The following is a 23,028-nucleotide window of genomic DNA, read 5'->3' as shown; positions in this document are numbered from 1 at the left end:
GTGGACATGTACGGTGCGTACCACATGTACCCCTACGGCACCATTACAACAGTGGTACCGACCGTACCCACGCATGAATGTGTGGGTACGGTGCGTACCACACGTACCCCGTTACGACAGCAGTACATTTTTGATACGAGGCGTACACACGCCAGGAATGTGGGCATAGAGGACTGGCCCAGCATGTTACCTTCATATTGTTGAGTGTGTAGGTCCTGGCCAGCAGTGTACAGCTCCAAGGGGGTGCGTGGGTGGGTGCATATCACTACCAGCAGTGTCCAGGCATATGAGGGGTGGGTGCATATCACTACCAGCAGAGTCCAGACATCAATCAATCAATCAATCAATGACATTTATAGAGCGCACTACATACCCGTAGGGTCTCAAGGCGCTGGGGGTGGGGGGGGGGTGCCGCTACTGCTCGAACAGCCAGGTCTTCAGCTTCTTCCTGAAGGAGAGGTGGTCTTGGGTCAGGCGCAGGTCGGTCGGGAGGGAGTTCCAGGTCTTGGCGGCCAGGTAGGAGAAGGATCTTCCTCCTGTAGTCGCTCTTCGGATGTGGGGGACGGCGGCGAGGGCGTGGTTGGCTGATCGGAGGTGGCGTTTGGGAGCGTAGAAGTTGATTCGGCTGTTGAGGTAGCTCGGGCCTTGGTCGTGTAGGGCTTTGTGTGCGTGGGTGAGGAGGCGGAAGGTGATTCTTTTGTTGACGGGGAGCCAGTGAAGGTCTCTCAGATGTCCGGAGATGTGGCTGGTTCGTGGGATGTCGAGGATGAGTCTGGCTGAGGCGTTCTGGATCCGCTGGAGTCTCTTCTGGAGCTTGGCGGTGGTACCGGCGTAGAGGGCGTTGCCGTAGTCCAGTCGGCTAGTGACGAGGGCCTGGGTGACGGTCTTCCTGGTCTCGGTGGGGATCCACCAGAAGATCTTCCGTAGCATGCGTAGGATGTTGAAGCACGCCGAGGAGACGTTGTTGACTTGCCTGGTCATGGAGAGGGAGGAGTCCAAGATGAAGCCCAGGTTGCGTGCATGGTCTGTCGGTTTGGGTGCGGTGCCCAGGGCGGGAGGCCACCAGGAGTCGTCCCAGGCGGAGGGTGAAGAGCCCAGGATGAGGACCTCCGTCTTGTCCGAGTTCAGTTTCAGGCGGCTGGTTGTCATCCACTCGGCTACCTCTTTCATCCCTTCGTGCAGGTTAGCTCTGGCGGCGGCGGGGTCGTTGGTCAGGGAGAGGATCAGCTGGGTGTCGTCGGCGTAGGAGATTATGTTGAGGTTGTGTTGGCGTGCGATGGCCGTGAGGGGGCTCATGTAGACGTTGAAGAGGGTGGGGCTCAGTGAGGATCCTTGAGGGACGCCGCAGATGACTTCGGTGGCCTCTGACTTGTACGGTGGTAGGCGGACTCTCTGTGTTCTTCCGTCGAGGAAGGAGATGATCCATTCCAGCGCCTTGTCCAGGATTCCGACGTTGCTGAGGCGCTGTACTAGGGTGCGGTGGCAGACAGTGTCGAATGCCGCGGAGAGGTCTAGGAGGATGAGGGCTGCTGTTTCTCCGTTGTCCATCAGGGCTCGGATGTCATCGGTGGCGGCGATGAGGGCGGTCTCGGTGCTGTGATTGGCTCGGAAGCCGGACTGTGAGGGGTCGAGGGATCCATTCGTCTCGAGGAAGGCGGCCATCTGCTTGTTGACGGTCTTCTCGATGACTTTGGCAGGAAATGGGAGGAGCGAGATGGGGCGGTAATTCTTGAGTTCGGTAGGGTCCGCAGTGGGTTTCTTGAGTAGAGCGCTGAGTTCGGCGTGCTTCCAGCTCTCAGGGAAGGTGGAGGTGTCGAAGGATGTGTTGATGATGTCTCGCAGGTGGGGTGCGATGACAGCGTCGGCCTTGTTGAAGACGTGGTGAGGGCAGGGGTCGGTCGGTGATCCGGAGTGGATGGAGTTCATCGTGCGGATGGTGTCTTCGGTGCTGACCGGGGTCCAGGCGTGGAGGGTGGTGGTGGGGGGTGGTTGTTCGGTCTTGGTGTGCGTTGGTTGGTTGTTGAAGCTGTTGTGTATGTCCGCGATCTTGTTGTGGAAGTATGAAGCGAGGGAGTTGCAGAGGTCTTGCGATGGGGTGATGTCGTTGTTTCCTGCGCTGGGGTTGGATAGCTCTTTCACGATGTTGAAGAGTTCCTTGGAGTTGTGTGCGTTGTTGTCCAGCCGGTCCTTGAATGCAGTTTTCTTGGCGGCGCGGATCAGCTGGTGGTGCTTCCGGGTGGCCAGCTTGAAGGTGGTCCTGTTGTCCGGTGTAGGTTCCCTTCTCCAGACTTTCTCGAGGGCTCGGCAGTTCTTCTTGGAGCTCTTGAGTTCGTCGGTGAACCACGGGGCTTTCTTGCTGCCGGGTCTGCTGGGCGGGGTCCTCAGCGGGGCGAGTTCGTCCGCGCAGATGCTGATCCACTTCGTGAGGTTGTCGGCGGCCTGGCTGGGGTTTGCTGAGCTGGCAGGAGGGTGCTGGCTCAGGGAGGTGGCGAGCTGGTCTGCTGTGATCTTGTTCCAGCTTCTGCGGGCGGCCTGTTGCTGGTGGTGGTGGGTCGTCGTTCTCTTGAAGGTGAAGTGGATGCAGCTGTGGTCCGTCCATTGAAGCTCTGTGGTGTGGCTGAAGTCGATGTCTGTGCAGGAAGAGAAGACTGCGTCGAGTGTGTGTCCGGCGAGGTGGGTGGGGGTGGACACCAGCTGCTTGAGTCCAAGATTGGCGAGGTTGTCGAGCAGGGTGCTGGTGTTGCGGTCGTTGTTGTTCTCCAGGTGGAAGTTGAGGTCCCCCAGGAGGATGTAGTCAGCGGAGGGGAGGGCATGCGGGCTGACGAAGTCGGCGATGTCCTCGCTGAATTGGGTGCGTGGTCCCGGAGGTCGGTAGATCAGGGTGCCTCTGAGGGTGGTGTTCGGGTCGGTGTGGATCTGGAAATGCAGGTGTTCGGCGGTGGTCAGGGTGTTGTCGGTGCTGGTCGTGAGACGGATGGTGTTCCTGTGGATGATGGCGATGCCTCCTCCCATCTGGTTGGTGGTGCGGTCCCTCCGGACGATCTTGTAGCCCTCTGGGATAGCGATGGCGATGTCGGGAGCTGAAGAGGCGTTCATCCAGGTCTCTGTGAGGAAGGCAACGTCAGGGGCTGTGGCGTCTAGGAGGTTCCAGAGTTCGATGGCGTGTCTGTGGACGGAGCGGGTGTTGAGCAGGATGCACTTGAGGTGGGTGCTGCTGGTGTTCGACTTGGCGGGTGCTGGTGCGAGGCAGGTTCGGATGCAGGAGAATTTGCAGGCGTGGCAGCTGAAGGGTCCGTGGGTGCGTCGTGGTGTGGCTTGGTGGCATCCTGGGAGTCGGCCGGTGTTGAGTGCGATGAGGGTGGCGGCGGAGTACGTCAGGCGGGTTGGTCGGGGTCTTCGTGGGCCAGGGGTCCTGGCGCTGGTCGCGATCAGGTCGCGGACGGGCGCTGACGGGCTTACCTTTGGCGCGCCTTCGGCGCACAATCGGCGCACCCGCTGCGCGTTGCCGCTGCGCGTTCGCACGGTCGCCATATAAGGCGAAGTGCGCGGGTTGGCGGAGCAGCTGGGAGGCGGGAGCGGGGAGGGTACAGAAGAGAAAGGGGCGGGGTAAATGGCGGTGGCGGGAAGCGGGGAGGGAGAGCGGAGGGCGGCGAGGTAGGCGGGCAAACAGGAAGGAAACTGTTACCACGGCACAATAATTACAGAAAAACAAGCACAAATGGAGGGCAAAAACAAATGGCGAAAACAGGCAGAAAAACGTTAACACGGCACAATGATTACAGAAAAACAAGCACAAATGGGGGGCAAAACAAATGGCGAAAACAAATGGGGAGAAACCAAGACAGCAGCGAGGCCGGCGGCGAGGCAGTTAGGCAAGGCAAAGGGGCACACGCAGCAGCTGGTGGCCGTGCGGCGCGGGGGTGTCCCACAAGACATATGAGGTGTGGGTGCAGAGTACTCCCAGCAGTGGACAGAGATATGGGGGTGGGTGCAAATCACTACCAGCAGTGTCCAGGCATATGAGGGGTGGGTGCATATCACTACCAGCAGTGTCCAGGCATATGAGGGGTGGGTGCAGAGTACTCCCAGCAGTGGACAGAGATATGGGGGTGGGTGCATATCAGTACCAGCAGTGTCCAGGCATATGAGGGGTGGGTGCATATCACTACCAGCGGAGTCCAGACATATGAGGGGTGGGTGCAGAGTACTCCCAGCAGTGGACAGAGATATGGGGGTGGGTGAATATCACAACCAGCAGTGTCCAGACATATGAGGGGTGGGTGCATATTACTACCAGCAGTGTCCAGGCATATGAGGGGTGGGTGCAGAGTACTCCCAGCAGTGGACAGAGATATGGGGATGGGTGCATTTCACTACCAGCAGTGTCCAGGCATATGAGGGGTGGGTGCAGAGTAATCCCAGCAGTGGACATAGATATGGGGGTGGGTGCATATCACTACCAGCAGTGTCCAGGCATATGAGGGGTGGGTGCATATCACTACCAGCAGTGTCCAGGCATATGAGGGGTGGGTGCATATAACTACCAGCAGTGTCCAGGCATATGAAGGGTGGGTGCATATCACTACCAGCAGAGTCCAGACATATGAGGGGTGGGTGCAGAGTACTCCCAGCAGTGGACAGAGATATGGGGGTGGGTGCATATCACTACCAGCAGTGTCCAGGCATATGAAGGGTGGGTGCATATCACTACCAGCAGAGTCCAGACATATGAGGGGTGGGTGCAGAGTACTCCCAGCAGTGGACAGAGATATGGGGGTGGGTGCATATCACTACCAGCAGTGTCCAGGCATATGAGGGGTGGGTGCATATCACTACCAGCAGTGTCCAGGCATATGAGGGGTGGGTGCAGAGTACTCCCAGCAGTGGACAGAGATATGGGGGTGGGTGCATATCACTACCAGCAGTGTCCAGGCATATGAGGGGTGGGTGCATATCACTACTAGCAGTGTCCAGGCATATGAGGGGTGGGTGCATATCACTACCAGCAGAGTCCAGACATATGAGGGGTGGGTGCAGAGTACTCCCAGCAGTGGACGGAGATATGGGGGTGGGTGCATATCACTACCAGCAGTGTCCAGGCATATGAGGGGTGGGTGCAGAGTACTCCCAACAGTGGACAGAGATATGGGGGTGGGTGCATATCTCTACCAGCAGTGTCCAGGCATATGAGGGGTGGGTGCAGAGTACTCCCAGCATTAGACAGAGACATGGGGGTGGGTGCATATCACTACCAGCAGTGTCCAGGCATATGAGGGGTGGGTGCATATCACTACCAGCAATGTCCAGGCATATGAGGGGTGGGTGCATATCGCTACCAGCAGAGTCCAGACATATGAGGGGTGGGTGCATAGTACTCCCAGCAGTGGACAGATATATGGGGGTGGGTGCATATCACTAGCAGCAGTGTCCAGGCATATGAGGGATGGGTGCAGAGTGCTCCCAGCAGTGGACAGAGATATGGGGGTGGGTGCATATCACTACCAGCAGTGTCCAGGCATATGAGGGGTGGGTGCAGAGTACTCCCAGCAGTGGACAGAGATATGGGGTGGGTGCATATCACTACCAGCAGTGTCCAGGCATATGAGGGGTGGGTGCATATCACTACCATCAGTGTCCAGGCATATGAGGGGTGGGTGCATATCACTACCAGCAGAGTCCAGACATATGAGGGGTGGGTGCAGAGTACTCCCAGCAGTGTCCCACTCCCAGGAGGATGGATGTCTTTCACACACTGCATGACACACCACATGTGGGTGTGAGGACATATAACACATGCATACTCACCCATGGAGGATGCAGCACAATACACACCCTAATTTAATGCCAACAGACTGTATAGTCATGGAACTGCATACAAAAATAAGATAGCCAAAGGGAACACACACTGTCAGGCACATTCCAGCGGTGATAGGAATGTCCAGGTGCTGGTCCAGCCACCCAGATGTTGTCGCTCATGGATGGAATAGGGTTCACTGCGACTAGATACCATGCCCACAATTGTGAGTCAGGTGACCAAATACCCTGCATAACACGTGCCATTTGTGTGTTAGGCCGTGATTACACACATGCATAGTGCTGAAAAGGGCCAATTTGTCCCTGAAGGCCTTCCTACATACCCAAAACACAAGTACAGTGACTGGCAAGGATGGCACAGACGATTCAGCAGGAGACATCGGTGAGCAGGCATGGCCATTGTTGAAGGGATCCGTCACCAACAAAGGATATGTTGATACAGGTCAGCACAACGATTGTGCAACTGTTTGCAGGGAACATGTCAGGTGCCACAAAGGAAGGAACACTCCTTGGGACAATGTCTCCAAACCAAATGGACACACACTACCAATGAATATTTTCAGAGACATTGTGATGGCACACAGATACCATGGTCCACCTCATGACCATCATACAAAAACATTTCTCAGAACCCTAACACATTACCAGAACACCAACTTCAGGAGCCTCATCACCAACATCAAGTACCTGAAATGCAATAGTGTTGAAACTAAAAGAAAAGGCTTTATTTAGCACAAAAAATTTAAAAATTGAGAAGACACTATTTAGTTCTAGTCCAAGGGTGGACGTAGGCGACTGTGTCCACCCCTACCTTGCCTGCACAAAGTCACCTCAAGGTTTGTCCACCGGGGCGGGGCATCATCAGTGGGAGTACCGGGCACCGCAGGGACAGGAGTGGGTTGGGTAGGTGTGGTGGGTGCAGGGCTGGACGTCTCTATCACAGGGGGTGGGGCAGCGCCAAAGGTGGATGTTAGCACGTCGCTGCACACTGCTGCCAGGGCCAGGGCGTCCAGAGGAAGCCCTGCACCGGAAGAAACCCCAGGGCCAACGGAGGGGGGGGGTGTCCGAGGGATGGGGTGCAGCGCTCTTGGGGGAGGGTGTGGACATGGGGGGTGACTCAACTCCCCTGCCCGGGGACTTCCTCACCCGCTTGCGGGGTGGTGTCACAGTGGGGCTGAGGGACAGACTAGCCATGTAGGTCTCTTTGGGTGACACTTTGGCAGGGGAGCTAAGGGGAGTGGTTTTGGAGGAAGTGGGTTGTGAGGACTGCGGACTCTGACTGTGGCTGCGTGGCTGCCATTTGCCCCCAGACCCTGTGTGTGTAACTACATCCCCCTGAGTGTGCATGCCAGGAGGTGTGCGCTGTGCCTTACTTGGGGGTGTGCTGGATGTGTCTGTTGGGGTGTGTGCCTGTGACTGTCTGTGTGTGCGTTGGGCAGGCATGGGAGAGGGCAGTGAGGATGGGTTCGGAGTAGGGGGGGGACGGAGCTCCGCAGGAGAGAAACTGCTTCCGTCAGTGAAGAGTCCATGGACCGCAGAATCCTGCGTTGCTCAGTCATCGTTGATGACATTCCCTCCACGAACGACAGCAACAGTGTGAGCAGTTTAGTGTGTTCATGGAGGACATGCAGCATCGATGCCTGACCAACCTGCAACTGCAGCAGTGTTTCCACAGACTCTTCATTGAGGGCAGCAGGGTTGACAGGGGCAGGGGGTGCGGTGCCTGGTCCGAAGGAGACACAGTGGGACCCTGCATGGACAGAAGGGACGGGAGAAAATGGGAGGGCGGAGATGGCAATGGAGGAGGCGGGTACAGATGGTGGGATGCTGCCAGTTGTTGTTGCATCCTCCGCCTCCTCAAGGATGTCAGCCTGGGACCCGTCGGTGTCGTACATGCTCTCGCCTCCAGACAGGTCCTCCGACTGACTCCCCTCGCCCTCCGTGCCACTGGCTCCTTCTGCCTCCACAGCATTGGTGGCACTGTCACTGTGTCCCTCCTCAAGGTCCATGCAGGTGTCTCCTTCGCTTGTGACTGATGATGCTGTGGGCAAGCAGAAGAAACAAAAAGGCATCAGTCACCTGTATACATCTGACACATGAGCACAAGAACAATTTCTCACAGTGCATATCAGGCAATGCATCATGAGTAACAGCTGGATTACTCCGCACATATGTAAGCCCTGTACTGACCAGTTGGTAGATCCACCATGCCACTTGGACACCAGGAACATAAATACACAAAAGGCCACAACTTGAATGAGAAATACACTGAGAAGCTAGTGTCTGTGAACCGGTGAGCACAGCAATACAATGAAGTCATGACACCTCTTGTTTACCCTGAAAGAAACAGTAGTGGTGCACTCAAGGTAAACTAACACACCTCAATACTCAAGGTGTCACCACACTCAGAGACCTGTAAGTCCTTTGGAACACAAAACGAACAAATGTTGATACCTTGGGACTCACAATACTTTACCCAATCTACATGTTTTGAATTTGCCAATTGGCCATTTCGTGAAAAGAACACTCATGTGCCTGCATGCAATATGTTGCACAAGGCAGTGCACACAAAAGTACATTGACACTGTCATTGAAGAAGCTGGCACCTTTTCTGAGAAGCCACTGTTAGAAATAAATGGTGTTGCAGAAAGTACATATACATGGGCCCACGGAGGTCTTGATGTCTTGACACTCGTTAGTTTGTATCACCGACAACTAAGGAGTCTCACAAAATCAAGACCACCGTGGGATCATGTATATGGAGAATCTGCAACACCATTTATTTAGCACAGTGGCTTCTTTGAAAAGATGCCAGCGTGTTCCATGAAAGTGGAAATGTCGTTTTGTGTGCACTTCCTTGGTAGACTTTTTACAAGCAGGCACATCAGTGTTCTTACCACAAATCCACAAATTTCCACATTTAAAAAATGAGGAACTGTTGACAAGTGCTGTGAATACCAAGGTACAATTCTTGAAGAGTAACTACTTGAATCATGTCAGTTGTCACCAGGCCATCCGTCACCTGATTACACAGTTGGCTACACATATGACCTACTGTCTGTCATCTGGAGTGGCACACATGTCCACACCCTGGACAATGCATAAGCTAATTGGCCTGCAATTGGGTGGTAAAAAAGCCCAGCTGTACTGTGGGGACACCCTCATGGCAAGCCAGAACGTACACACAGATGTCAGCACACAAAGTCCAAACTGCGTTGCATCAGAACAACACACAGGTGCCAAAAATGTATGAGCAGGATTCTTGGTAAAAAAATGACACAGGCTGCAAAGCACGTACATTAAGCACTGGCCAGCATCACAGGAGCACTGCACAGTGTATTTTAGTCCAGGCAATTCTCACACACAAGTCAGACCTGGCAATGAAAAATCAGGGTTGCACATGTATGCCTCTCCCGCACCCCCACCCCCAATACCTGAGTCAATGTGATTGATACAGATCAAGAAGTGACACCTCTTATTCAGGGTTACAACAACTGTGCTTGAAAAATTGCTTAATTTACACCACATCACCTTGTGGGGCTGGCAACATATCTTTGTGACAAACAACCATCAACAGATTGTTGTGAATAGCCACACAGGCACTGCCCAGTGTGAGTATGCACAATCAAAATGGTGTATCCCTGTCCAGTGGACACATGTAGCACACATTAGCAAAATACAAACTAGGCCAGGGAACAATGCCACAGAGGCAGACCTATGCAGAACACACAGAGAATGTGCACATTGTTGGATGACACACATGATTAGGAGGCCAGGGTGTCTCAGGGGACTGTAGTGGGCACACTGCTCCGTGGTCCTGGAAAGAGCTGACTGTGCCATGTTCAACCGTCATGGCACTATGCATATCTCACACTCATGCACATCATGTCTGAGGCCAGAACATTGGTCATGCATGCTGCAAGGGTGTCCAGTTGAAAGCTCACACTCCTATGTTGAGAATCAGCATCAGTGACAACACCTATGGACCCCAAACATAGTGAACAGGTCATGGCACAGGCAAGGTACCAACACAAGTCACAGACCACCCTCCCACATGATGCAGAAAGCAATGTGCACTTAGATGTACTGGCACCCTAGTTGCCCATGTGCAAATGTGATTACACACACACCAGGGGACACATGTCAAGGAGAGTAAGGGATGAAAAAGAGCCCCAGGAAATGTTTGGGAACAGAAAATGCACTGCCCATATGAACTCTGGGAGTGTATTCATGCAAAATAGCACTTCCTAAAGCTGGCGACAAATAACACGACAAAAAGCCATGTACCTACCCCCTCCTTGCTGCAGTCTCTCCTGTAACAGCCTATCGAGGTCAGGGAAAAACACCGCCAGGACACGTTTCATGTGGTGGGTCAGGCGTCGGCGGCCGCCGTGGGGGCGAGGAGGCGAGAGCTCCAGCTGGACCCGGGCGATCCGCCAGGTCCAGCACCGGATGTCCTGCCACCTCTTGCGGTCCTGGGGCAGTTGCCGATCACGCTCCCACACAGTTCTCACTGCCCTGACGATGTTGGTCGAGATCACCCCCTTCTCGTAGGCAGTTACCGGTCAGGATGACAAAGTGACACAACATCAATACACCTGCTCCATGTCCCAGAGACACACATTAGAACATCTTTGAAATGTTGAACAGGGCATAGGATGCTGACATGAATAGCCTCATTCACAACATGAAATTGGCCTGTGTGCAAGCGCCAATGCAGTACATGGCATTGAAAGTCTACAAGTGGCATGAGGGGTGCAACACACTCAATGAACATGCCACACACTGTGCAGCACATGCAACAGCAGGCTGATGGCCAGCACGTGCCATGCAGTCACATGTCCCACTCCACTGACGCACCCTCAGCAGACTAGACAGACACACCCAGCCACAGATCACTCGCCTGTCATTGACAACAGTGGATACAACCCTCACTCTGCACATGTGCCATTTGCCAGTGGGGAGTCACAGGTGTCGTGCTAGCTCTGCAAGTCAGACACGAAGCGCGGCTCACTTGTCACATCAGATGGGTAGATCTGTAGCCTTCACCATGCAGCTGTGGTGCAACACTTCACATAGACACTCACCCACATGACAAGGAACATTCACGCACATCAATGTCCATGAGGTCGTACACATCATTTGGAGACTCTCACCACAGGTCCACTCAACTCATACACATCTGTGGGTACAGTCACCTGTCACACCGGGGGGACCACTGAATCACCTCAGGACAACAGGAAAAAAAGCCACCAAGGATTTGCCAGGCTGAATGTGTCATGCACTATGCAGTGAAAGTCACTGTAAGCACTATGCAAGTGAGGAGTGCACACAGGAACTACATGATGCACTGCATGAGACCCATAAGCATGACCCCCCCGGGACACACTCTAAACAACATTGCATGTCAGTCCCACCTGGACACAATATTGACAGTCACACAACAGGTGCATAGGCAAAGCTAGTGGACTCAGCACTCACCTGCTCCCCTGGTCTCCCATAGAGGCTGGTGTACTGTGGGAGGAGGGCGTCCAGCAAGGCCTCATTCTCCTTAAGTGTGAATGGCTGGGCCCTCTCCACAGCAAGTGACATGGTCCAGGGAAGCAGAGATAGCAGCAATGTTGTCGACAGGAAAGTTGTGCAGGCAAGTGCCCTCTCATGCGTTCTGGCTGCTTTATATCTGTCTTGCTGAGGGGCATTCATTTTGAGGAGTACATAGTGATTGGTCAGAATCACTCGCATCTTACGTTTACTCAAATCCCTTTAAACATACACCAGTGACAGCATTTGCATCGTTCAAATTTTGAGCATCATATCAAGTCAACAACCACTTTGCAACATTGTATTTTGTGGCCAACTGACTTTTCCAGGACACCTGGTGGACAAATTTGAACTGAAAACTCTGTCTCCATGACAACCAGCATGCATTTAGGGCCTAATACTTGTCCCTTATGTGTCTCCTATGTAATTTTGAAATCCATACACGGTGCGTTTCACACGTACCCCTACGGCACCAGTTGCACAGTGCGTTTGACACGTACGTGTACGCACTAGTAGTACAGTAGTACACGTTTACAACTAGTGCGTACACGTACATGTACTACCAGTGCCTGCACGTACATGGTGTACTACCAGTGCGTAAACGTACGTGTACGCACTAGTAGTACACGTACGTGTACTACCAGTGCCTACATGTAAGTGTACTACCAGTGCATAAACGTACGTGTACTACCTTAGTACACGTACATGTACTACCAGTGCCTACACGTATGTGTACTAGCAGTGCATACACGTACGTGTACTTCCAGTGCCTACACGTACGTGTACTACCAGTGCGTACACGTACATGTACTACCTTAGTACACTTATGTGTACTACCAGTGCCTACACGTACATGTACTACCAGTGCCTACACGTACGTGTACTACCAGTGCGTACACGTACGTGTACGCACTAATAGTACTCATATGTGTACGCACTAGTTGTACACGTACGTGTACTCACTGGTAGTACACGTACGTGTACGCACTAGTAGTACACGTATGTGTACGCACTAGTTGTACATGCACGTGTATACACTGGTAGTACACGTACGTGTAGGCACTGGTAGTACACGTACGTGTATGCACTGGTGGTACATGTACATGTACTACTAGTGCGTGCACGTATGTGTACAACTAGTGCGTACATTTACGTGTACTACCAGTGCCTACGTGTACATGGTGTACTACCAGTGCGTACACATTCGTGTACGCACTGGTAGTACATGTACATGTACTACTAGTGCGTACATGTACGTGTACAACTAGTACGTACACGTATGTGTACTACCACATATGTGTACACATATGTGTACGCACTAGTAGTACATGTATATGTACGCACTAGTTGTACACGTACGTGTACGCACTGGTAGTACACGTATGTGTAGGCACTGGTAGTACACCTACGTGTACTAAGGTAGTACGCGGACGTGTATGCACTGGTAGTACACGTACGTGTACTACTAGTGCGTACAGGTACGTGTTCAACTAGTGCGTACACGTACGTGTACAACTAGTGCGTACACGTACGTGTACTACTAGTGCATACACGTACATGTACAACTAGTGCATACACATACATGTACTACTAGTGCCTACACATACATGTACTACCAGTGCGTACACGTACGTGTACGCACTAGTTTTACACATACATGTAGGCACTGGTAGTATACGTACGTGTACACGCTGGAAGTACACGTACGTGTAGACACTGGTAGTACACATACATGTACTAAGGTAGTACACGTACGTGTAGGCACTGGTAGTACACGTACGTGTACGCACTAGTAGTACACGTACGGGTACCTGTACTACTAGTGCGTACACATACGGGTATGCATTTCTCACGCTTACAATGGTAATACAGGCGTACACATGCGAGGAATGGAGGGCTACTAGTCGCACACGGATGTACATCATGTACTTGTCATTGCATACTTTCATGTGCAGGCCCTAGGTGTGTTAGCCTGTGATATTGCACAGGTCATCTCACCTAGTTGCACAATTGATGTGTGATGACCTGTGGACACATGTCATGTGTGATGGTGCAATATGTGGCAGACATCACCTTGACATTTGCCACATGTGTGTCTGTAGTCCAACTGTGTCATGCACAGCAGCAGTGGGATGGCACAGTCATCAACACCGCACCTGTCTCCTGATGGCAGGGACAGGGACACTCTATCAACTGACATGTCATGATCAGCATTCCCCTTTGTGTCTATGTCATGTGTGTGTCATGTGTTCACATGACCTTGATGTCAGTGTTCCGTCAACTGCATCTGATGTTGGTGCGTACAACATGGCTCTGCGTGGATATGGGCATGGAACACATCTACTCACACCATGCCACATGTGGATTCCCACGGCTGTAGTGTCAGTAGTACACGTACGTGTGGGCACTAGTAGTACACGTACGTGTACACACTAGTAGTACACGTACGTGTAGGCACTGGTAGTACACGTACGTGTACGCACTGGTGGTACACGTATGTGTACTACTAGTGCCTACACATATGTGTATGACCTTAGTACATGTACGTGTACAACCAGTGCCTACACGTACGTGTACTACAAGTGCGTACACGTACGTGTACTACCTTAGTACACGTATGTGTACTATCAGTGCCTGCACGTACGTGTACTATCAGCGCGTCCACATACGTGTAGGCACTGGTAGTACACGTACGTGTACTACTAGTGCATACACGTACGTGTACTAAGGTAGTACACGTATGTGTATGCACTGGTAGTACATGCACGTGTACAACTAGTGTGTACATGTACGTGTACTACTAGTGCGTGCAGGTACGTGTACTACCAGTGCCTGCACATACGTGGTGTACTACCAGTGCGTACACGTACGTGTACGCACTGGTAGTACATGTACGTGTACTACTAGTGCGTACACGTACGTGTACAACTAGTGCGAAAATGTACATGTACTACCACGTATGTGTACTACCAGTGCGTACACATATGTGTACGCACTAGTAGTACACGTACGTGTACGCACTAGTTGTACACGTATGTGTACGCACTGGTAGTACACGTACTTGTAGGCACTGGTAGTAGACCTAGGTGTACTAAGGTAGTACACGTACATGTTCGCACTGGTAGTACACATACGTGTACTACTAGTGCGTACACTTACGTGCTCAACTAATGCGTACACGTACGTGTACAACTAGTGTGTACACGTACATGTACAACTAGTGAGTACACATACATGTACTACTAGTGCATACACATATGTGTACAACTAGTGCGTACATGTACGTGTACTACTAGTGCCTACATGTATGTGTACTACCAGTGCGGACACGTACGTGTATGCACTAGTTGTACACATATGTGTAGGCACTGGTAGTACACGCACGTGTAGGCACTGGTAGTACACGTACGTGTACGCACTACTAGTACACGTACAGGTACGTGTAATACAAGTGCGTCACGTAAGGGTACGCATTTCACACGCTTACAATGGTAATACAGGCGTACACATGTGAGGAATGGAGGGCTACTAGTCGCACACGGATGTACATCATGTACTTGTCATTGCATACTTTCATGTGCAGGCCCTAGGTGTGTTAGCTAGTGATATTGCACAGGTCCTCTCATCTAGTTGCAGAATTGATGTGTGATGACCTGTGGACACATGTCATGTGTGATGGTGCAATATGTGGCAGCCATCACCTTGACATTTGCCACATGTGTGTCTGTAGTCTAACTGTGTCATGCACAGCAGCAGTGGGATGGCACAGTCATCAACACCCGCACCTGTCTCCTGATGGCAGGGACAGGGACACTCTATCAACTGACATGTCACGATCAGCGTGCCCCTTTGTGACTATGTCAGTTGTGTGTCATGTGTTCACATGACCTTGATGTCAGTGTTCCGTCAACTGCATCTGCTGTTGGTGCGTCCATCTTGGCTCTGTGTGGATATGGGCATGGAACACATCTACTCACACCATGCCACATGTGAATTCCCACGGCTGTAGAGTCAGTAGTACACGTATGTGTAGGCACTAGTAGTACACGTAGGTGTACGCACTAGTAGTACACATACGTGTAGGCACTGGTAGTACACGTACGTGTACTCACTGGTACTACATGTACATTTACTACTAGTGCCTACACGTACGTGTACTACCTTAGTACTCGTACGTATACTACCAGTGCGTATACGTACGTGTACTACCTTAGTACATGTATGTGTACTACCAGTTCATACACGTACGTGTACTACCAGTGCGTCCACGTACGTGTAGGCACTGGTAGTACACGTACACTAGTGCGTACACGTACGTGTACAACTAGTGTGTACATGTACGTGCACTACCAGTGCCTACACATACGCGAACAACTAGTGCCTACACGTAGGTGTATGCACTGGTAGTACACATATGTGTACTACTAGTGCGTACACGTACGTGTACAACTAGTGCACACACGTACATGTACTACCAGTGCCTACACGTATGTGTACTACCAGTGCATACACATATGTGCACTACCTTAGTACATGTACATGTACTACCAGTGCCTACACGTATGTGTACTACTAGTGCGTACACGTACGAGCATGCACTGGTAGTACACTTAAGTGTACGCACTAGTAGTACATATACGTGTACGCTCTAGTTGTACACGTACGTGTACGCACTGGTGGTACACGTACGTGTAGGTACTGGTAGTACACGTTCATGTACTAAGTAGTACACATCGTGTACGCACTGGTGGTACACGTACGTGTACTACTAGTGCATACAAGTACGTGTACAACTAGTGCGTACAGGTACTTGTACTACCAGTGCCTACACGTATGTGGTGTACTACCAGTGCCTACACGTACGTGTACGCACTGGTAGTACATGTACGTGTACTACTAGTGTGTACATGTACGTGTACAACTAGTGCGTACACGTACGTATACTACCTTAGTACACATATGTGTACTACCAGTGCCTACACGTACATGTACTACCAGTGCGTACACGTACGTGTACGGACTTGTAGTACACATATGTGTACTACCAGTGCGTACAAGTACCTGTACGCACTAGTAGTACACGTACGTGTACGCACTAGTTGTAAATGTACGTGTACGCACTGGTAGTACACGTACGTGTAGGCACTGGTAGTACACCTACGTGTACTAAGGTAGTACACGTACATGTACGCACTGGTAGTAAACATACTTGTACTACTAGTGCACACACGTACGTGTTTAACTAGTGCATACACGTATGTGTACAACTATTGCGTACACATACGTGTACTACTAGTGCCTACACGTACGTGTACTACCAGTGCGTACACGTACGTGTACGCACTAGTTGTACACGTACATGTACGCACTAGTTGTACACGTACGTGTAGGCACTGGTAGTACAGGTACGTGTACTAAGGTAGTACACATACGTGTACGCACTGGTAGTACACGTACGTGTACGCACTCGTAGTACACGTACGGGTAAGTGTACTACTAGTGCGTACATGTACGGGTATGCATTTCAAATGCTTACAATGGTAATGCAGGCGTACACATGCGAGGAATGGAGGGCTACTAGTCGCACACGGATGTCCATCATGTATTTGTCATTTCATACTTTCTTGTGCAGGCCCTAGGTGTGTTAGCCAATGATATTGCACAGGTCATCTCATCTAGTTGCACAATTGATGTGTCATGACCTGTGAACACATGTCATGTGTGATGGTGCAATATGTGGCAGACATCACCTTGACATTTGCCACATGTGTGTCTGTAGTCCAACTGTGTCATGCACAGCAGCAGTGGGATTATTATTATTATTATTATTATTTAAAATCTTATATAGCGCGCAGCTACCCTTGGGCATCCAGTCATCAAGACCCGCGCATGTCTCCTGATGGCAGGGACAGGGACACTCTATCAACTGACATGTCACGATCAGCGTGCCCCTTTGTGACTATGTCAGGTGTGTGTCATGTGTTCACATGACCTTGATGTCAGTGTTCCGTCAACTGCATCTGCTGTTGGTGCGTCCATCATGGCTCTGTGTGGATATGGGCATGGAACACATCTACTCACACCATGCCACATGTGGATTCCCACGGCTGTAGTGTCAGTAGTACACGTACGTGTAGGCACTAGTAGTACACGTACGTGTACGCACTAGTAGTACACGTATGTGTAGGCACTGGTAGTACACGTACGTGTACACACTGGTAGTACACGTACGTGTACTACTAGTGCATACAAGTACGTGTACAACTAGTGTGTACACGTACGTGTACTACCAGTGCATACACGTACGTGTACGCACTGGTAGTACATGTACGTGTACTACTAGTGCCTACACGTACGTGTACTACCTTAGTACACGTACGTGTACTACCAGTGTCTACACGTACGTATACTACCAGTGCATACACGTATGTGTACAACTAGTGTGTACATGTACGTGTACTACCAGTGCCTACACGTATGTGTACTACCAGTGCATACACGTACGTGTACTATCTTAGTACACGTACATGTACTACCAGTGCCTACATGTTCGTGTACTACCAGTGCGTACACGTACGTGTACGCACTGATAGTACACGTATGTGTGCGCACTAGTAGTACACATACGTGTATGCACTAGTTGTACACGTACATGTACGCACTGGTAGTACACGTACGTGTAGCCACTGGTAGTACACGTACGTGTACACACTGGTAGTACACGTACGTGTACTACTAGTGCATACAAGTACGTGTACAACTAGTGTGTACACGTACGTGTACTACCAGTGCATACACGTACGTGTACGCACTGGTAGTACATGTACGTGTACTACTAGTGCGTACACGTACGTGTACAACTAGTGCGTACACATATGTGTACTACCATAGTACACGTACGTGTACTAACAGTGCCTACGCGTACGTGTACTACCAGTGCATACACGTACGTGTACAGACTGGTAGTAGACGTATGTGTACTACCAGTGCGTACAAGTATGTGTACGCACTAGTAGTACACATATGTGTACGCACTAGTTGTACACGTGCGTGTACACACTGATAGTACACATACGTGTAGGCACTGGTAGTACACCTACATGTACTAAGGTAGTACACGTACGTGTTTGCACTGGTAGTACACGTACGTGTACTACTAGTGCATACATGTACGTGTTCAACTAATGCGTACACATGTGTGTACAACTAGTGCGTACACGTACATGTACTTCTAGTGCACACACGTACGTGTACAACTAGTGCTTACACATATGTGTACTACTAGTGCCTACAATTACATGTACTACCAGTGCGTACACGTACGTGTATGCACTAGTTGTACACATACGTGTAGGCACTGGTAGTACAAGTAAGTGTACGCACTGGTAGTACACATACGTGTAGGCACTGGTAGTACACATACGTGTACTAAGGTAGTACACGTACGTGTACGCACTGGTAGTACACGTACGTGTACGCACTACTAGTACACGTACAGGTACGTGTACTACTAGTGCGTACACGTACGGGTACGCATTTCACACGCTTACAATGGTAATACAGGCGTACACATGCGAGGAATGGAGGGCTACTAGTAGCACACGGATGTACATCATGTACTTGTCATTGCATACTTTCATGTGCAGGCCCTAGGTGTGTTAGCCAGTGATATTGCACAGGTCATCTCATCTAGTTGCACAATTGATGTGTGATGACCTGTGGACACATGTCATGTGTGATGGTGCAATATGTGGCAGACATCACCTTGACATTTGCCACATGTGTTTCTGTAGTCTAACTGTGTCATGCACAGCAGCAGTGGGATGGCACAGTCATCAACACCCGCACCTGTCTCCTGATGACAGGGACACTCTATCAACTGACATGTCACGATCAGCGTGCCCCTTTGTGACTATGTCAGTTGTGTGTCATGTGTTCACATGACCTTGATGTCAGTGTTCCGTCAACTGCATCTGCTGTTGGTGCGTCCAACAATGCTCTGTGTGGATATGGGCATGGAACACATCTACTCACACCATGCCACATGTGGATTCCCACGGCTGTAGTGTCAGTGTGCATCAGACATCGTATTTCCCTGGCATACATGTCTTCGTTGTCTCAATGGCTGTGTGTTTGTGTTGTCACGTGTCCCCCTTCATCGCAATGTGTTTGCTATGTACATTTGACAATCCATGTGACCTGTGCGTGTGCCTTGCAATTAGCTGTCTGGATGAGATGACATCCTTCCAATGCAGCCATGTGGTTGTGTGTCACTCCGGTGATAACTGTGGCTTTTCACTCAGACTGGCCCCAAGTTCATTTCAAGGCATGTCATGTAGACTTGACAATCAACAGGTGTATCTTGGTTTTTGTAGGAGTGGCAGCAAGCTGGCATATGTGTCCTGTATGTATTGCACCCACCCGACTCCATAGTTACATGATGTGTATTAGCAGTGTAGCATGTGCTATGTTCATTGACATTGATGTTTCCCGACTCTCAATCTTCCTTCTTCAAAACAATGTTTTGCAGGGCACCACCTGTCCCAAGACCAATGCCAGACTTGGGTACCATGAGGGAACATGCCTGCATCCGCTGGTACCGATTCACTCAGCAGTTGATTGAGGACTTGACAAACAAGCTGGCACCAGACCTCTAACCGCAACACAGGTATCCTACTGCGCTGACCCCCAAGATGAAGGTGATGGCAGCCTTACATTTTTATTCCACAGGTACGTTTTGAATTGACCATAGCTGATGTGGGTGGGATGTCACAGACCATGTTCATCCGTGTCTTGCGTGATGTTTTAGCAGCCATGTTGGGACACCTTGATGAATTCATCAAATTTCCCACTCCAGAGGAGATGACCGATGTCAAGGGTGATTTCTATGCCCTGGGAGGGATGCCCCATGTAATTGGGTCCATTGATGGTACACATGTGGCTTTGGTACCACCACAGGCACAGGAGCAAGCCTATTGCAACCGAAAACCTTACCACTCAATAAATGCCCTTGTGGTGTGTCTTGCTAACATGCTGATTTCCCATGTCTGTGCATGTTTTCCAGGATCAGCACACGATGCCTACATCATGAGGCGTAGGAGGGTGCCACAAATGATGCTGCGGCTGCACAACGAATGAGCATGTCTTGTTGGCGGGTATACTCTTTTTGTCCTGTGTGTTGCGGTATCTTTGTCTCTTACAGCATCTCCTGACCCACTTCTTTACATGATTTTTCCATGTAGGAGACTATCCCAACATACCATGGGTGATGACACCTCTCCGCAACCTAAGAACAGCCGCAGATCACCGATACAACAATGCACACGGGCAGACCAGGCGTGTGATTGAGAGGACGTTTTGACTCCTGAAGAGCAGATTCCGGTGCCTGGACAAAACAGGCGGGTCCCTCCCTTATGCCCCAGTCTGCCAAATATTCCTCGTGTGCTGCATGCTGCACAACATGGCAGTTGACAAGGCAGTGCCACTCATCCTCGATCCATATGAGCAGGAACATCCACCCGTGGAGGGTCAAGGGCTTGGTCACGAGGCTAGTGATGAGGAGGAGGAGGATGATATCCGGAGTCAGCTCATACGCAACTTTTTCTCATGATGGTGAGTGACTGGGTATGGGTGTGCAAGCTTGTAGCATTGAGTGGCATGTGTTGCAATGTGTGTGTCCAACTGAATGAATGCAAATTGACTTTGATGTGTGTTCTGATGTGTCACTCGAGTGATGATGTCATGCCACACAGTTTGGTGGAGAGACTTTCTTTCAACTTTACATGTGTATAACATTGTTCATGTTTTGTAAATGTCCATGTGTGCGGCGAGAATTGTTTTAGGTGACTTCTTGTGTGTCTGTCATTCACAGGGTTTTGCGCCTGTTGTCTGCTCGTGTCATCGTTGTCCTCCTGCTATTCCTCATGAGTATTTCAACGTGTGCTGAATCAGTGTTCCATGCACGGACATGTGGAAATGTCAGTTTGGGTAAGGATTGCAGCAAGGCTATTTGTTGGTGGTACAGGTTGGGAATGTGTGGGCCTGCTCCTGTGCATGTTGTGGTACCATGCGTACATGTATTCTCACCATGGAACAAATCACATGTAACATCACTCCCATGACATGATAGTCACCCTTCTTGACAGTCATCTGTAGTGTAGTGTGGCATCTGATGAAGGCATCAATGTGTGTAAACCTTGCCTCTGAAACATTGCGGATGCTACGGGTGGACATAGTGTGGGACGTCACAACAACAGGCTCTATGGCGAATTGCATCCTCTCCGTGTGCAGCAGGATATGTTTGGCTCATCCCCTTAACTTGTGTGCCAGTTCATTGGGATTTACATCATTTGTGTTGTGAAGGTGGTGTCCAGCGTATGTCCCACATGTTCTGTCAACTGACCTGTGAGTCTGTTCATATGAATGCATATCCCTTTGTGTGTGTATGTGGAATAAAGGTGTTCTGCACAATCCAAAGTGCCTCATCTCTGTCACTGCAGCTCTCTTGTCAGTTTGCATGCATCATCTATGGCATAATTGTCAAAGATTGAGCATCTGTGTGTATGTGTACTTCGGCAACATGCATGCAGTGCTTCATGGCTAATGATCTCTATTGTGCATGTAGTACCTGGTTGTGTATGTATTTCTGCAGGTTGCTCCCCACAACGGGACGTGAATGCATGATGATGGTGTGTCTCCTGTACGGAGCTCCGCATTCTGTTGCCTGATCCCGTGGCCTTAATTTTTGGTGATTGTTCATACATTTTCTCGTAGTGACCCATGAGTAACCCGACACTCCTTCCTTTACATACACCTGTTGCACTGTGCCTTTGTGACCTCCTTGTGTTTGTGTGCTACTTTTTGCGTAATTTCTCACCCCTTCCACCTGCTGCTGCCTCACCTGCGGCACCATCCCACCTCGCCAAATAGACCTGGGACTCCCTACCCGGGCACCTCAACATGACCCATGACCTCTACACCTTCATGATGCTCTTCCAAATTGGTCTGTCTGAGCAGTATTGCAAGCCCCCCATAGCAGCTTGGGGCCATCATGGGTGAGTATTGGGCTCCATGTCTGTATTTGGTGTTACATTGTTACCCATGTGTGTCCTCGACCAGACTCAGATCCCAGTGTATGGATGGCTGGAGTTAGTTCCGCACTTAGGCATACTTTGACATATCCCCACACGTATGTTGTGGACTCATGCTAAATGACAGAAACATAAAATTTAAAATGTAGAACTTTTATTTTTGGCTCTGGGGTGTGATCTGTGTACAGGAAAAGGTGCTATACAGGGACCATAGAATCCAAAGTTCACAGGGGGAGATGGGATCCTTGGCAATTGAAGTCATCGGAGTCCAGGCCACAGTGTTTGGCATCATTGTTCAGACTGTGACCAGCAAGTCCATGTGGCAGATGATGTCAGTCAATGAGGTGATGCTGTCGCACATGAAGGCCAGGTGACCTGGGAGATGTCGATTGGCGGATGCCTCTCATGGCCTTTTCCGTGGACGACCCACCTTCCTCGGGGGACCCTCAGATGCAGGCCTTGACGATGCATGGGACGCTCCGTCAGACGAATCCTCCTCCTCCTCCCTCCCTGTGGCTGGTGCTGGCCTTCGCCTGGTGGCATGGGGAGGGTTGCCCATGTTGTCGGCAATCCGACGGAGTGA

General features: G+C 50.7%; 1 protein-coding gene across 1 annotated transcript in view; it reads left to right on the top strand.

The window, feature by feature from the left end:
- Positions 1-23,028, top strand: part of LOC146808708 (cell adhesion molecule CEACAM6-like) — a 375,069-nt gene that overhangs the window by 112,216 nt on the left and 239,825 nt on the right. The gene's annotated exons all lie outside the window — the stretch shown is intronic.

The sequence above is a fragment of the Triturus cristatus genome, chromosome 7 (genome assembly GCF_964204655.1).
Source record: "Triturus cristatus chromosome 7, aTriCri1.1, whole genome shotgun sequence".
NCBI classification, from domain to species: domain Eukaryota; kingdom Metazoa; phylum Chordata; class Amphibia; order Caudata; family Salamandridae; genus Triturus; species Triturus cristatus.
This window is presented reverse-complemented; position numbering and strand designations above follow the sequence as displayed.